Below are 16,604 nucleotides of genomic sequence, written 5' to 3'. Positions count from 1 at the left end.
CTGACCAGGGGCGGACTGACCATTTGGAAACTCGGGCACTGCCCGAGGGCCCGGGGTCGGTAGGGGGCCCCATGAGATGCCCCTGGTACATTTTTCATAGGCTTTTTTGAGTTTGGGCAAGGACACAGGGGCCCCATGATCCCAGTCCGCCCCTGGGGCTGACATATACTGGTGAAGGGTGAAGAACTGTAGGGGGTAGGGTTTCTTACTGCTGGCAGTGTACTCTGTAGTACTGGTACTGACTGTTGGGCAGAAAGCTTTCTTTACTCTCACACACCATCTGGTGTGTGAGAGCAAACCAGGGGCAGACTGACAACTCATGTGGCCCCGGGGCAATAGGGGATCATGGGGCCCCTGTGTCCTTGCCCAAACTCAAAAACGCCTATGAAAAAGGTACCAGGGGCATCTCATGGGGCCCCCTACTGACCCCGGGCCCTCGGGCAGTGCCCAAGTTTCCAAATGGTCAGTCCGCCCCTGGAGCAAACAGTACTTCCTGATCACTGGCCACTAAATGACACGCAGCTGCTAACGGCAGCCTGTGTTTATATTCTGTGATGCTGTGATTGGTTGCAGCAATCATGTGGTACAGTGTCACTCTCGATGGCTCTGTACTTTTTACCTGTGGTCAATCGCAGGCGTGCAGATGAATACAGTTCCCTGAAGATGTATGGTATATTCTCCTAGAACAGTATAAGAGCAGACCCGGTGTATTTTTACAGTCCACAAGAGGTTAAAGAGAGCTAAATGGTAACATGTTCCTCTCAGCAACAACAAATGTACACAGTGTGAAGCCATGGGAGCATCCTCTCGCTGTTGCTTTCCATTACCTCTATGTTACCTTAGAAAACTGATCTTAGTTACGCCTGGAAAAAGAAAAGGCTTGCCACTAAAGGTGAAATCAAATGGAAAGAATATAATACTGCCAAAATGAATTGCACATTTACATTCATAATGAAACGCTATTAAAAATGCAGAATGGGTTAAGGTTTTCCAGCACACTTGTATAGAAAATGTTTCCTGATTTCTCATTTGTCTGTCCTGAAAGAGATTTGGCAATGGGAAGAAGCACAATGCAAAAATCATTACACATTGAAGCAGGTTTGTTTCCATTTGTTGTACTGTCTAATCGTTTCTTTTGAAGTTTAAAATGAATGCATCTGTCATCTGCATAATCTTGAAGAGACTGTCCAAAAATCATGTAGGTCTGGATGCTGTAATCCATCCAAAAGAAAATTAGTGCTTTGCTGCTTTGGAGGAGGCAGCAATGAAGGAAAGAGCTTAAATCTAAGGTTGTGCTTAACAAAGGATGTGTTTCAAACACCAGTTTACCTAAGCGGTGAAAGCCTTTGCTAACTGTCAACACCTCCGTCATGCTTGCTTCAGTTCCAGATAGCAACTCTCAACCCCTCCAGAGTACCAATCACTCAAAATCATATAGTCTTTTCCTTAACACAATTCTCAATTCTTATGAAAATTGACATTATTATGTTGAGCACAGCTGCACTGTGAGTAACATGTAATGCTATGCTCCTTTAGTTTTTGCATAAAAAGGGCACACTGTGTGACTAGCTAATTTATAGGAAAAAAGGCAAGTTAGATATCTAGTGTCTGGACAATGGGAAAAAATGCTTTGCTCATACACTGGAAGTGAAGAAATAAATTAGTACCTGGTATGCAGGGGCATGTGCTTGGTGATTGGCCCAGCTCTGCCATATGGGGTCAGGCAGAATCATTGGCTCAGTTTAAACCCCAGCTGGATCAACTCTGGCCCTCTTTTTCAGAGAAACCCAGACATATAGGTGTAGGAAAGAGTATCCCTCCAGTTGATAATGTACAGGCAGTAATTTCACCTCTGCAAGATGGAGGCAATTATTGAAAGTTTAAATGGCCCATACCTCTAAAGATTTGGCATCTCAACATCTTATTCCTGTGTACCAGCAGTTGATGGGCTTAATGGAGCAACACTTTTCATAGTTAAGCTGAACTCTGGACGAACAGCAACAATAAATCATAACTGATTTGTTTACTACAAGATTTGTAATTTTGTCAAACCAGTCCTGAAATTTACACAGCGTGACCACACCTCACTTTTTCTCTACTGCCGTTAAGCAATGCAGCTTGAACACCTCCCTACCCCAATTTGTGATTTGGCAATAATGCAGCAGCAACAGATTGATGAAGTGTCTTTTCAGCATCCGATTTATACATACATACAACAGGGACTGATTGGATCCTAGCATTGACCCTTCCTAATCCAGTCTACTGGCTTCTACTCTAAGGAAGATAAGAGCAGGCTTATTTTAAAGCTGATTAGTACTTAGAATTTTCGAATGTTTACATAAATTTGCAGGTTTTTCTATGTGAATGCATGTTGGAATACAATGTTCGTGTATTTTGTACAACAACTACATCAGTGTCAGTGTTCAGTAGAGATATATTCTTTAACAAGTAGATGGCAGTGTTTATAAGTTTGTAGCTGCATCTATGGTTAAGCTCTGTGTCTTTTCTCTGTAATAAAGTTCCTGTTTCCTGTTATCAGAGAAGCAGCATATAAACACACATGTGGATTGTGCAGTTCTGTAGGATTATATACAGAATCTCTAACAATGCATAACCACATTAGATTGTGTTTGTTTCATTGCTACACTCAGCTGAGTGTGTTCCATTTGGTATTACTGGCCTCCTTTGAACACTTTTCAGTAAACCATTCAGTGGGCATGAATTGAAGAATTGGTATGGAGAAACATCTGGAAAAATCCACAAGCCTCTCTGTAGCTCAAATAAAACCAAATCTTTTATCTTTTCTTTTGTTTTTTTTCAGTCTCCTGAAAATGCCAGTCTGAACAATAGCAGCTGTTCCTGTAAAACATATGGCTTAATGTTTAAAGCACTAATTGTAGTTCCTACACTAATGTTCACTTAAAATGTTTCATGCCAAACGCAGTATATTATATGGAGAAGCCCTTAATATATGGTCAGTGTACCTTACTGATGTTTAAAGAACAACTAGAGTCTGTTTCTGCAAATTATTTCATGCACAAACCTCAGCTGCTTTCTGTGCGAGCTATTGTTATTCAGCACTGACTATCTGCATCAAAAATAGCTCCAGTGTCTTGCTAACAGACAAAAATAAACTGCCATTACAGCAGAGTGCAATGACTTGTTCTGGAGCAAGATTTGTTTTTATGTGACGTGGTTGTATTTCTTCCAGAGGAATAAAGCTTTAGCATCCATTGGAATGAACCAACACACAAAGAAAATGTAAATTATTATATTAGTGATAACAAAAACAACCATTGTAAGTGGATGTAGTTCTATTTGAGTATACATCTCCTGTACATAAACCTTAGCCAAAGCATGTGGGCTTTTTTCAGACATAACTTGGCAAAGTATCAAGATGTGGAGACTAGAATGAAGCTTCTGGCATGTCTTGTCTCTGAAAATGTCAAGTAAGCAATTCTTCTCCACTACATTTGAATTAAGAAATGATTTATGCCTTCAAGCACTTAGAAGATAGTACAAGGCCATCATTTGTTTAATAATAAACTTCTAAACATCTGTTTTGGGGATGAATTAGGGCTGTTGATTGCTGATTACACTACCTTTGCTTTGAGGGCATTTCTTAAAAAAGGTTGCAGCTTGTGATCTAGTTAGAACGTTTAGCACATATGCTACATTGACTGTTTGAATGGATGATTGAAGCATGTTAGTTTGGATGTGGGGGTGAAGATATAGCAAATGATTATCGTTCAGCTTGTATTACACACTATGTATTATCTTACTAATTGAGTGCATACCCAGCAGTGAAAAAATAGGATTTACTGTACTTCTATATTATAAAGAATAACAGAATAATGCCCAAATGATGATACTCTAGCATCTGACCTGAACGTCCCACAATCTGACCTAAACTTCCCAGTTCATGGGACAGAAGCAGTAGATATAAAATAAATTAAAGTAAACCAAGTGCCAAATGTCCCCCTTTCTTTGACTCCATTGCTGGATTACCCTGGTAAGCTGGAAAAGGTCCCATTGGACATTGGACAAGGTTAAAAAGATGAGCAGCTTAAGTTTTTAAATGTAAATTATAAATGTACACAACTTTCCCCTTGGATGTTAACGATCTGTAAAACAGTTAAATTGTGATCACAATCATTTTTTATTGATTGCGTGCAGTAGAATGTGAAAACCTTACCATGGGAATTTCCAATGATTCCATGATCCAGTACTACAGTACTTCTTTTTTGTTTAGCTCTACCCATGTGCCACTTTTTTATAAGAGTTCTTGTGTCTGGAGAATTCTGGGAAACTCTGTGTTCTGCCACTAACTGGAGGATGTCTACTGAAGGAGATTAATTCATGTAGCATACTTCTCTTGGTCAATCAGGAATTTTCAGGTGGTGAATAAAGGGAAGCTAAGATTTAGATCTGGTGTAGGGTGGATAAGATTTAGCGATGCTTTCTTTGTTCTGTGGCAAGGCTTGTGTGATGGCACTTCTAGCCTCCTCCTGCACAGAGATTGTCCAGCTTGCCAGCAGACTGCCATGAAGCTTTATCTAATGATCTAATAGGCTTTTGGCCTGGGAGATGTCAGACTAATGGATGTAATTACTTAGGCCTGGATTGTGCCATAAATGCTTTAATTGGATGTTTTTAACCAGTCTTTCAAAGTTAAATATATTTAATATTAAATAATGTCTGTTTTTTGCAGTGTCTGCATTAATGAAATGTACAAAGGCTTTTAACCATTATGAGGTTTTGTAAAGCATCATGGCTAGTTACTGACCCCTTAGTGCAAGATCAGGTGAAGGCATTTACAAAACAATGTTGTCTCTGTGAACTGAGAATTTGATTTCTGAATCTGAAATTTGAGTATGACACCCCATTCCCTAGATTTATTACCATCATAAGGTTAACCCTAGTATCCCTGTAGGAAACTACACCAGGGACATGCCTGGTGCGATGGCAGAGATACACTGGAGGACCCTAGTCAAGAGAGCCAGCCATTATATTTGGCAGCCATCAGGGGTTACCCCTACAGTCTATCGAACTCTGGGTTACCACACCCCATAAGGGATTAGGTTTTTTTTTTTTCAAGTATCCCGCTTCTAAAGTCAAACATTAACAGTGCATTAGTCCTTACTAATGGCATATTTCCCCTCACATTATTAATGGCCATTAGTCATAGTATATCGTTGCCGGCTGCGATCCTTTTCTTCCACCTTCTTGCTGCATATGTGGCCTAGGATAGCTGTGACTTCTATAACAATGGGAACTAAGTTAAGCGTTCTTCCTGATGTGCCCCCATGTCCAGATATATATACCTGGCAGTCCCAATGGCCTCTGCTCTCTTCTGTTATACTATGTTTTATTATGTTTTGCTACACTTATGCACCAAACTAGCTCCTGGGGAAGCAACTCATTGTCGAGCAAAAATTATCCGGAATTGGAATACCCCCCAGTTGGATTAATCAATCACTACAGAACTGGTAGCCCCTACAGCACCACATTGATATCTTTCATTACCTAAGGGGGTAACTTATTACAATGTATTCTAGATGTAATAATGTCCTGGTGCTATGAATATTGTAAATGTTGAGCTGCAAATTGCTTTGTGTTATTGAACACATTTTCTTCTTGTTTTTAACCATTCAAGATTGCAATAAAGAAGGTATCTTTTAACAAATATTCAGTTGTGAGGTGTATGTGCTTATAGAGTACTTGTTCACATATTCTCCATATTACAATGATTTCAGGACATAGCACATGAGTAATAACTGGTTACCATAGTACCGCTCTATGGTAACTCCCCAATTTCTTCAATCATTGTAGAAAAGGCCGTCCAAAGCTCTCCAAGCTGAAATGGCTCTCCAAGCCTCAAGGGAGCCTAAGACTACTTTGGAAATGCTAGGACCACTTTGGAAATACCAGGTGCTCCCCCAAAGCATTGTTGTTAGTGCTCTGATGCTGTGTGCTAGGTGAGTAATGGATGCTACTGACATAGACAGCTTGTGTAGACATTTTGCATAGCTCTGCTACCCTACTGAATAATGATTTTGCTATCCCTGTAAAATGATCTGTGTAACTGAGAGAGTTCAGAGTGTAATGAGGAGAGTGTGAAAGAGAGGAGATATGTGAGAGATATGGGCATGTGACCAACTGTCATAAAACGTTGAAGTCAGTCAACATGTGCAAGATGGTAATATCTGTCTTCTAAGAGCGAGCTGCTTCATATAAATGAGGACTTTAACCATGAGAAGGACTCATTATACTCTCGTCAAAGTTTTTGAGAGGCTTGGAGAACCAAAATAGGGATTGGTAAGGTAAAGCCATGCTGTCTGAACACAGGAGTTAGAATAAATAAAACCCATGACCCTATCCCCCTTCAAAAAGAAGGATGAGCTAAAGGCATTAGCTTGGCATCTTCAGTCAGTGTGCTTGGGAACAACAGCTTCACCGTGAAGTATATGCATGATAGTGTGTGTGTGTGTGTGTGTGCGTGTGTGTGTGTACAAATTTAGGTCAGGTAGCTCAATTTGCTTGGGATCCGGGGTTTTAAATGTGGTTTTATAAAAACAAGGCTTGAATTAGCTCTTAAAAGCAAAAGAATATTAGTAACATTTTCACCACGTTTTCATAAATTCAGACTAATGTTACTAGGCCATAAATACCAAGTCTAGGAAAAAATAGCTTGGCTTACTGTGCTATTTATATAAATGATTTGCTGTGTGTCTAGAGAGAAGTGACTGCACCTTTAAAGAACTTCATTTCCCCCTCGTAAACACTCTTTGAACCTGTGAATTCATCCCTTACCTGGAGCTAATTCCAGTGCTTCAATAGAACACAGATTGAAGACTCGCATTTGAGGCATGGAATCTGAAGCAGCAGCTGTCTGCATCTTTTCACAGAGTAAATTAAATCCAGTTGTCTTTAAAAGCACAAGATCCAATAAAAGAACTGTTCTGTGCCATCCTCAGATTATAAAAACTGTTGTTATAAAGAATGACAAGCTGATTAAGAGTCATTTTCTTCGGGGCGGGGGACAGAAAAGAGGAATGAGAGCACAGAATATTAGGCTGTCTGGATGCTCCAGTTTTGGTGGATGTGCTTCAATAATTACATTCTGATAAACAGATGAACAAACATTCTCCAGGGGCAATAGGGTTCAGTCTATGAACCACAAGTGCTCACCCGTAGTAACAATGAGAAAAATACACTCTTCAGAATGCAAGTAGGCAGTCATTGAACAAATAAAGTGAATGTTGAATTGATTCAGCTGTATAGATCTATGCACTTTGTGCATATTAAATGTGCATGAGCCAATTGGATGCTCAGATAACAAAAGCATGTGTTTCTTTGAAATGCGAGTTGGTGTGCATCTCAGAGGAGTAAAACCTACTGCATCATTGTATAAATATTCAGAGCCATAGGCTAAACTCTACAGTAAGTCCCATTCCAATATTGGAGAAGGCCTACATATGTTGTGCTCATTGATGTAATTGTAAAAAGGGAAAGCCATAGAATTAACTTAAAACCATAAGAACTCTTAGAGAACCATACTATTTTATTTTTTATCAGTACAGGAGGGTCTTCAAATATTTACATCTTCATTATTAAATTTGAACTCCAGGCAAACAAATATACAAATAAAAAACACATACTGTAGGAGCTGTTTTACCAGCCAAATTATTTGTATGTCTGTCCATCCTGCTCTGAGATTTACACAGCTCTGCCAGACAGTACAGCCCTGTCTGGCTGGACAGAAGACCTAATTTTTCTGTGATGCTGTGAAGCAGCAGTTACAGGTCTTTTCCTTTCCCCAGTCTGTGAGTAGGCAGTAAAAGAAGAGACAGAACATGAACTCATCTCTGTCCTTCTGTTCTCCCTTCCTATCTGTCTGACTTAGACAGCACAAGAGCAGTGCAGCATAATTGACTGGCTCCTTGTGCTGCTTCTCCCCCTGCCATCCTGGGATTTGCTGTATAGGGACTGCAAGAGGCTCATACCAAGTCAAATTCAGATACTTTCGCTGCTTGCATTTATAAAATGCATTTAATGATGTATAAATTAATAAAAATCTGCAATAAACTGTGCCTTTTATAGTTGCCTGGTGTTTAGTTTTAAGACTACATACTTTATTTGTGCCTCTTATATGCCTCTCTGCAGTTAAACCTGATCAGAAGGAATCAGCAGTTTTAAAATGACTAAGTATTGTCCTTGCACATTAAATTTGTGGAGTTTATAAATGTTAAGCACCACCTGAATGTGAGCAAGAAACTTTGATGGTGCTTTCTTCTGCTTTGAAAAATACTGTCAGATATTGTCTGCTGTTATGTGACATCATTCAAATTGCATTCTATAGTTCTCAACTCTCTCTTTTTAGCTGCCCTCCTCAGTTATTCCACTATTAGAGGTCTGATATACAAACCTGCATAAATGAATGTATTATTTAACTTCCAAAAGTGTTAATATTGCACTAAATCTCTCTCAAAGCTAATAAATGATGACAGTCAGTCAAACCTTTTTTAACCACTTTTCCTTGAAAATACTTCAAGGAAAAGTGGTTAAAAAAAGTTTGAATAATTTTTGTGCATAAAATTCTTTCAAGTCTGCATGCCTGGAGCGGTTGGGCAAGGGTACCTAGAAGACGGTCTGGCAAAGACTGTATTACCTGAAACCTGACCTTGGCACACTTCTTGGACCTGTGGAATTCAACTGGAGATGCATTATGGGGGATATATGTTATGCTAACCTACTTGCTTCAATGCTTTGAGTGTCTAACCCAAAACAAGTTTGCAGATAATGACTTTTTCTTGATTTTCCTGAACGGCATTTCTGTTTGTGGTCAGCGGCTCAACATAACAGCCAGGCAACTAGCAACTTCAGAAGGTCAGCAATGGTGGATCCAATAAAGGTTTACTTTTAGGTTTAAAAATAAATATTTAAGTTTTCAGTTAGGGCATATTAGTGACAGTGAAGACATTTCCCCTGTAGTCTATACACAAAGACTTAAAATATAAGATCCAAAGTTCATGTTTACAGACTTGCTTTACACACCAGCAAATGGAGCAAACAAATTTGAGCAGTAGCCCATAACAACCAATCAAAAATGTTGAAGGTTAGTGCAGTCACGGTAAAAAAAACTAATTACTGGTTACATTGGTTGACATCTTGCTGCATATCATTGGTCTGTGTGCCATGTCATTAAATGACTTATTATGTACAATGTGCATTATCATAATGTTTTATTGCATTCATTTATGCATACTCAGTTTATATTCCTGATGATGATTATGGCTTTTGCTTCCATGCCTAAAGTCTTGATCAGGAATGCATAATGTGAGTGAGAAAATCACTTTACTACCACTATCAAATTTTAACAACCTTTTCTCACACAGTTTACTTCCTTTCCATTACATGGAGAATTGTCTCCTGTGACAACTGCTTGCATTTCTCTTAATTCCTCTCATGGGAAATAACACTGAAATAATGGGTTTACTTGCTAATAACAATACACATATTTGGCGATTTAGAAGACTAAATAAAAAAGAACAAAGTACTGAAGAGCAAGGTATGGCAAGTATTTTTTAGTAATATATTTATTTTTTTATCACCCTTTGAGATACACAGGAGGAGGTTTGACCAACTAAAAACGTTAGGCCAGCCCCTGTGTAGCCTTGCCCCAACCGTCATTGTTCAGTGTTTGCTAGGGAACTAAGAGTTTCAACACTTTATTCTCAGCTCTAAAGAGGAATATTCCAACTATATTTTTACTGTCTTCTTTTCTTCTAATTACATGTTTGGTAATCCGTAGATGTTTTTATTTCCATTTCATTGAAGAAGTCTAATATGCTGTTTTAGCTAATTGCGACACAGCAGCCTTCTGCTGCTGTATTTCTTACAAATCGTCAGAAATATCTTTGGAGGCCATTAGTGATGAGCTGAACACACCTCTGTTCAGTTTGCGGTCGATCATTCGAACCTACCAAAAGTTCAACCGCAAACTTCGAAAAGGAACAATTCACTGAGCAGTAACTTACCACATCTGAGTATGCGATAAGATACCGCTCAGCTACTAAAATACCGAAGGAATTATATTATTAGTCATTTGGTATTTTAGTAGTGAACATTCTTTAATGTTTCAGCTGTTCCCCACTGACAGCTGAATGTCAAAAAAATTATTGGCATTACCCGACAATTAATTTTTTTTTTTAAAACTGTGTGGGATCCCCCTTCTATCCATACCAAGCCCTTCAGGTCTGAGGTGAACCGTCACGCCAAAATTTAAAAAAAAAATGGCGTGGGGGTCCCCCCAAAATCCATACCAGACCCTTATCCAAGCATGCAGCCTGGCAGGTCAGGAATGGGGGGGACAAGTGAGCGGCCCCCCTCCTGGACCACACCACCCCACATGCCCTCAACAAGGGGGGTGCTTTGGGGCAGGGATCTCCCCCCAAATCACCTTGTCCCCATGTTGATGGGGACAAGGTCCTCTTCCCCACATCCTTGGCTGGTGGTTGTGGGTGTATGTGGGCAGGAGGCTTATCAGGATCTGAAAGCTCCCTTTAATAAGGGGGCCCCCAAATCACAGCCCCCCATGTGAATGACTACCCATTCACAAAAAAAAGTGTGTAAAAATGGCAGGAGAGAGTCTTTGACAAGTCCTTTAATAAACACAATAAAATAAAAAAATGTTCCCCAAAGTAGATCCAACATCAATCATGATGCCCACCACCACTGCTGTCCCAAAAAAAAAGAAAAAACCCTGCTTCGCTCTCAATACTGACTCCCGCAGTCTGACAGCTGCGCCGCGATGACAGTTCTTAAATACTGTGATGATATCACAAGGGGGGAGAGGTTACTCCCACCCCTTCTGATTTCATCATGCGCTGTGATTGACTGAAGCATTGCACCTGACTTGTGGGCAATCGCAATGCACTGTCAGGGCACAGTGCATTGTGGGGCATGGCGGGTGAATAACTCGCCGAATGCCCTTACCATCCGTGTGTTCAGCAAACTGGAACATAAAGCCCATCAGTAGAGGCCATGCCTGGACACTGGTGGACTGAAGATTGCAGGGTTTGCATGGAATGTGACCTTCCAGCACTAGGCTCTGCTTGTGATACTTTGAAGACCTTTGTGTACTGTGTTAGTGAATCGCAGAGCGCTTTCCAAATGAAGAGCCATGCCAGAGACTCTTGTGTGACCCCGCCTCTGAAGACTTAGTTTGTGAGTTAGCCTCTAGATTTGGTGAAGACATCATGGTATGAGCATTGAACTCTGCTTGGTAGCCCTTTCCAAACATTGTATATGGTGCTACTGAGCCGCAGAGTGCTTACCAGATCTAGAGGAGTGGCACTGCCTCTGAAACCTCTCCTTGTCAATGAATGTCTGTATGGGGCAAGGCTAACATAATATGAGTCCTTTGGGCACTAGACTCTGCATTGTGGTTCTTTCCAGAGCCCTGGGTACTGGTCCGGATAGTCACAGACCATTTTCCTGTCTTAGGGCAGTGGTGCAGCTTTTGGTGTATCCTGGTCTCTGTGCTCTCATCAAGGTCTCTGGAATCTCTTTGCAGTTAACATATCTGGATGTGTAACCATTATACCCCAAACTCTGCTTTATGTCACTTCTGAGTTCCTTATATACTGTAGATAGCAACCTGCAGAGTACTATCCAGTTTTTACAGCTGTGTAGCACAGCCTGACATTGTGACCCATTTTCTCACAGCTCATTTAATATATACAATTGCTGCGGTGACAGCATTGAGAACCAGCTCCCAATATCAACTATTGGGTGCCACGTTATCTATAAAAATGTATGCCTTTTTACTGAGGTGATGGTTATTCATAAAGAAACATAGCACTGAAGCAATCTTCCAGGGACAGTGTTGTACATGCACATGTATGTAATCCCTTTCCAGCTTTCAGGTCAGAAGGAAGCATCTTAACATTGCTACTGCTGTTTTAAGCATGTTGTGGTTCATAAGGTCTCTGATTTTGTTCCACTGTCAACCTTTGAGGTCTGTAGTTCTTAAGTAGTCTTTCACCTTGGATTACTTCTGTCCTAACCTGTAAGACATGGTCAGATTCATGATGGTTGGAGGCAAGGTTATACAGTGGGCTTGTGTAACATTTTATCATTTGCCAGTGCCCCAACAGCTGGAAGGTGGCAGTTTATTAAGTACTAACAGATAGCAGAAATTGTCATTTGCTTTGGTCTACGTTAACTGGCATGCATATGCAGTCTGTTAAGACCTTTTAAGACTATGAAAATAGTTACTAAATTAGGCAAAACTTATAGATGATCCAAACAGGAGAATCATTCTGAATATATGCATATAGTCTGAGCAATCATTAGCACTTTATGTGCTCATTCAGAGCTTTTTAATATTTACATCAACAAGAAATTTCGTGGAGCCTAATACTGGCTCCTTATGTGGACAAAAGGTGACTGTGTCAGTGTTGTTGAGGAAAGAGCTGGTATAAGACTTCAATATCTTGCCTGTTCATATGACTAATAAAACGCTCTGAATGAGCCAGTGATCTTTGCAACTCTCTGAAGTACTTATGAAAGCACCATCCATTATAGATCACTGCAGCGCTCACATTTAAGATGGTCAAGGACCATTAGGAAGTACACCACATTCTTCTGCGTGTGCTGATCTATAAAAAATTAGATAATTCTGGATTTCAAGTGATCATAATTTATGATCTGTACTGGGCAGGACCAATCTGTTTATATACAGGATAATAAAAATATGTTTAATTCGCAGGTTCACCTTGTCTTCCAACTGACTTGGTCATCACTGTTACAATGGCGTGTTAACATACTGTAGTTGTCCAATGGAACTGCTGAATACTGGCTTTACATGAACCAATCATTCCTTGCATATGGAGTATATGAAGCTGAATATAGTAAAACATGAGTAACTCTGGCGCACAGGAGTAAAGTAGCATAAGGGTGAAAAGGATAAAAAATATAAAGTAAAAAATAATAATGGCAATATTGGCAAACAAGTACTTTAAAACAGGGTATGTAAATGCACTGGCGTACAATAAGTCCTTATAAGAGTCTTTCAGGCAGTCTGCCTGGAACCTTTTTAGTACAAAAACACGGCAGCCATCATCAGAGCAAGCCAGCTCTGTATGCAGGGACAGAAGAAAATAGACAGGAGGCGCCGGTCTGAGTGTAGTAATAACACTATATTTAATAGCAAAGTATTAGAAAACACTCACAAAGGAAGTAATAAAACAAGCTAATCTGTGTATATGAGAGATGAGCATTCCTCAAACATCCTGCAGGTGCCACCAATGGTTAGTGCAATAGCAGCTGGGCTGATGGAGATGGTGGGAGACACTGTAGTGGTCAATCCTGCAGAGTGGTGGTGTTATAGAGCCAATCCAGCAGCATTTGTGCAGGAAGGAGCCTAGCACCCAGCCTAGAACACACCGGCAGGATGTGATATCACAGGAAGAGGCGGAGGGTCAGTGGGGAGGAAGAGCACAGACATGGGACAGTCAGGCTATGCACATGGAGCCTCAAGCTCCTTCTATTGGCCTCTGGAGGCCAATAGAAAGAGCTAGAGGCTCCAAGCGCATAGCCTGACTGTCCCACGTCTGTGCTCTTCCTCCCCACTGACCCTCCACTGGCTGGTTACTAGGCTCCTTCCTGCACAAATGCCGCTGGATCGGCTCTACAACACTACCACTCTGCAGGATTGACCACTACAGTGTCTCTCACCATCTCCATCAGCCCAGCTGCTATTGTACTAACCATCAGTGGCACCTGCAGGACGTTTGAGGAATGGTCATCTCTCATATACACAGATGAGCTTGTTTTATTACTTTCTTTGTGAGTGTTTTCTAATCCTTTGCTATTAAATACAGTGTTATTACATATGAACCTAAATGGCTTATTAATCACTAGCCTACAGGGCACTTATACCCCTTTCTGCCCAGGCCAATTTCCAGCTTTCAGAGCTGTTGCACTTTGAATGACAATTGTGCGGTCATGCAACACTGTACCCATATGAAATTTTTATAATTTTTTTGTGAAAGATAGAGATTTATTTTGGTGGTATTTAATCACCTCTGGGTTAAACCACTGAAAATTTTGAAAAGAAAAGTTTTTTCTTAGTTTTTGTTATAACATTTTGTAAATACGTGATTTTTCTCCTTCACTGATGTGCACTAATGAGGCTGCACTGATGGGCACTGATAGGCTGCACTGATGGACACTGATAGGTGGCACTGATGAGGAGGCACTGGTAGGTGGCACTGATGGGCAATGACAGGCATCATTGATGGGCACTGAAAGGCAGCACTCATATATGGCACTGATAGGCGGCACTGATAGGCAGCACTGACCGGCACTGTTAGGTGACACTGAATGGCACTGTTAGGTGGCACTGACTGGCACTGTTAGGTGGCACTGACTGGCACTGTTAGGCAGCACTGATAGGCAGCACTGACGGGCACTGATAGGCAGCACTGATGCACACTGATAGGCGGCACTGACTGGCACTGATATGTGGCACTGATTGGCAGCACTGATAGGTGGCACAGACTGGCATTGATAGGTGGCACTGACTGGCACTGATGGGTGACACTGAAAGGCAGTTCAGATGGGCACTGATATGTGGCATTGATGTAGCACTGATATGAGTAGAGAAAGTGAGCGCTAGAACAAAGCCGCTGTACACCGAAAGGTACCAAAAACCTCCAACAACTAATATAATACAAAAGGTGCAGCGCTAAAAACTCAGATAAAATACTGGAGGATGGATAAAAACATTAAATTATTGAAATAAATGAGATCAAATGGATAAACCACAATAATAGACATATATAGGTGACTGATAAGTGCCGGAATAAAGTGCTAAAGTCTATATATTGAATGGTGATCCTTCGTGTGTCTTCTGGTGATAAAATATTCAAATTGTACACTCACCCGATGCATAATTCAAATATGCATTAAGAAGATATATCCCATCTCAAGGTCTCAAATGGAATCCTCTTAAGGACTTGTCTAGCATCTTTAGGCTTCCCTCTGGGAACCTCTGACCATCTGGGGTTCCCTTTGGATCATCCGATATAGCACCTCTCAGTTACCTTCCCTGGTGGCTCTGTGGGTGGTGGACTTGTCCGATGCCGCGATATTCCAGAGATGTTGCATATCTCTCACTCACCACCCACCACCACCATCACAGGTGAGTTTTTAGCGCTGCACCATTTGTATTATTTTGATGTGGCACTGATGGGCACTGAAATGTGGCACTGATGGGCACTGGCAGGTGGCATGGATGAGCACTGAGATCTGGCACTGATGGACACTGACAGGTGGCACTGCTGGGGCTCAGGGCACACTGATCATCAGTGCTCTTGATGATCTGTGTACATTTCCCCTCTGAGGAATGCCAATTACCAGCTCTCCTCTCCTCACGAGCTGTCAGCGTGACAGCTCATGGGGAGAGAAATGCCAATAACCGGCATTTCCCTGTTTACATGTGATCAGCTGTGATTGGACACAGCTGATCACATGACTGAGCTGACATCTTCGGCTCTTTCGGTGCATTGGTGATCCGCTGTGTCCGAGGGACACAGCGCACTGCAGATTGCCACGCTGCGCACTCCAGGAGCCACGCATGCACGGTGAGAATGGGAGTTCCACTTTGATCCTGAAAAGTGCCTATGTGACATTACCTTCATTTCAAGAGAAATGTTAATAGAAAAAACAGAACCTCACAGTTAATTGCTTGATATATATTGTATGATATAATTTTTTGATATTATACATTGATCTTTGTCAGTTTTATTGAGGTACAGAAATGGTATTTATTAGTTAGCATGGTTTGCTACACTATAGTTGTCTGTGTGGCATGCATTTTAAAAAAGCCACACAACACTGACAGGCAAAATATGGCGGAGTATAACAAATTAAGATCCTTAAGCAAAAGAGGAAATATATATTCCGTATGATTCTAGAATTAAGAGCATGCCACATTCAATGTGACAGGGGTTAAAAGGTATCTGCTCGAATAAGCTAAGGGTTGTAGAAGATAACAGTAACCAAGAAGACAAAGAAAAAAAGTTTAACAAAGGACATCCGTTGTGCAAGGCGATTTCAAAACCACATCTCATTTCATTCAACCGGATCTGCTCATTTCATCATTTCTCACTGCTGTGCTATTTAGAGTCTTCCTGCAGTCCTGTACTTTGCAGAGAGCAGTGCCATTTTTTTTAATTAGTAGACACAGTGGCTGTGGTTGGAAATCCAACTAATTGGGCAGAAACTGACAAATCGTATTAGAAAAGCTTGAAAGTGTTTCTATCTCTAAAAGAGGAACTTGTAGAGAGAGGAAACTGCACGCTATAGGGTAGAACCTGTTTTAAATTCAGGGCCGGTGACAGTTGGAAAGGTACGTTTCTTTTATACTGCTATTTGTTTCTTACAAATGCCATTTTTGCTGTTGTAATTAATGAATAGGGATACTAGCGACACTGGTTTCACTGTATGCAACTGGAATGTACTGTTTCCTTGTTAAAACCATTTTCTTGACCAGATATGTATCTGCTGCTTTTACTTTGTCAGTTATAGATTAT

General features: G+C 40.8%; 1 protein-coding gene across 27 annotated transcripts in view; it reads left to right on the top strand.

Annotated features, from left to right (window-relative positions):
- CELF2 (CUGBP Elav-like family member 2) overlaps nt 1-16,604 on the top strand; it is a 639,281-nt gene that overhangs the window by 206,786 nt on the left and 415,891 nt on the right. Inside the window, exon 1 of one of the 27 annotated variants that reach the window (XM_089686556.1) lies at nt 16,275-16,420. The exons of the other annotated variants lie outside the window; for them this stretch is intronic. The gene's annotated coding sequence lies outside the window, so the exon portion shown is untranslated. Of the gene's footprint in view, nt 1-16,274; nt 16,421-16,604 lie in introns of those variants that run through there. 27 annotated transcript variants of the gene reach the window in all.

The sequence above is a fragment of the Staurois parvus genome, unplaced genomic scaffold, assembly GCF_062004578.1.
Source record: "Staurois parvus isolate SC_StPar_1 unplaced genomic scaffold, SC_StPar_1.0 ptg000019l, whole genome shotgun sequence".
Classification (NCBI taxonomy): Eukaryota; Metazoa; Chordata; class Amphibia; order Anura; family Ranidae; genus Staurois; species Staurois parvus.
The sequence above is the reverse complement of the archived record's forward strand: the minus strand, read 5'-3'. Positions and strand labels throughout refer to the sequence as shown.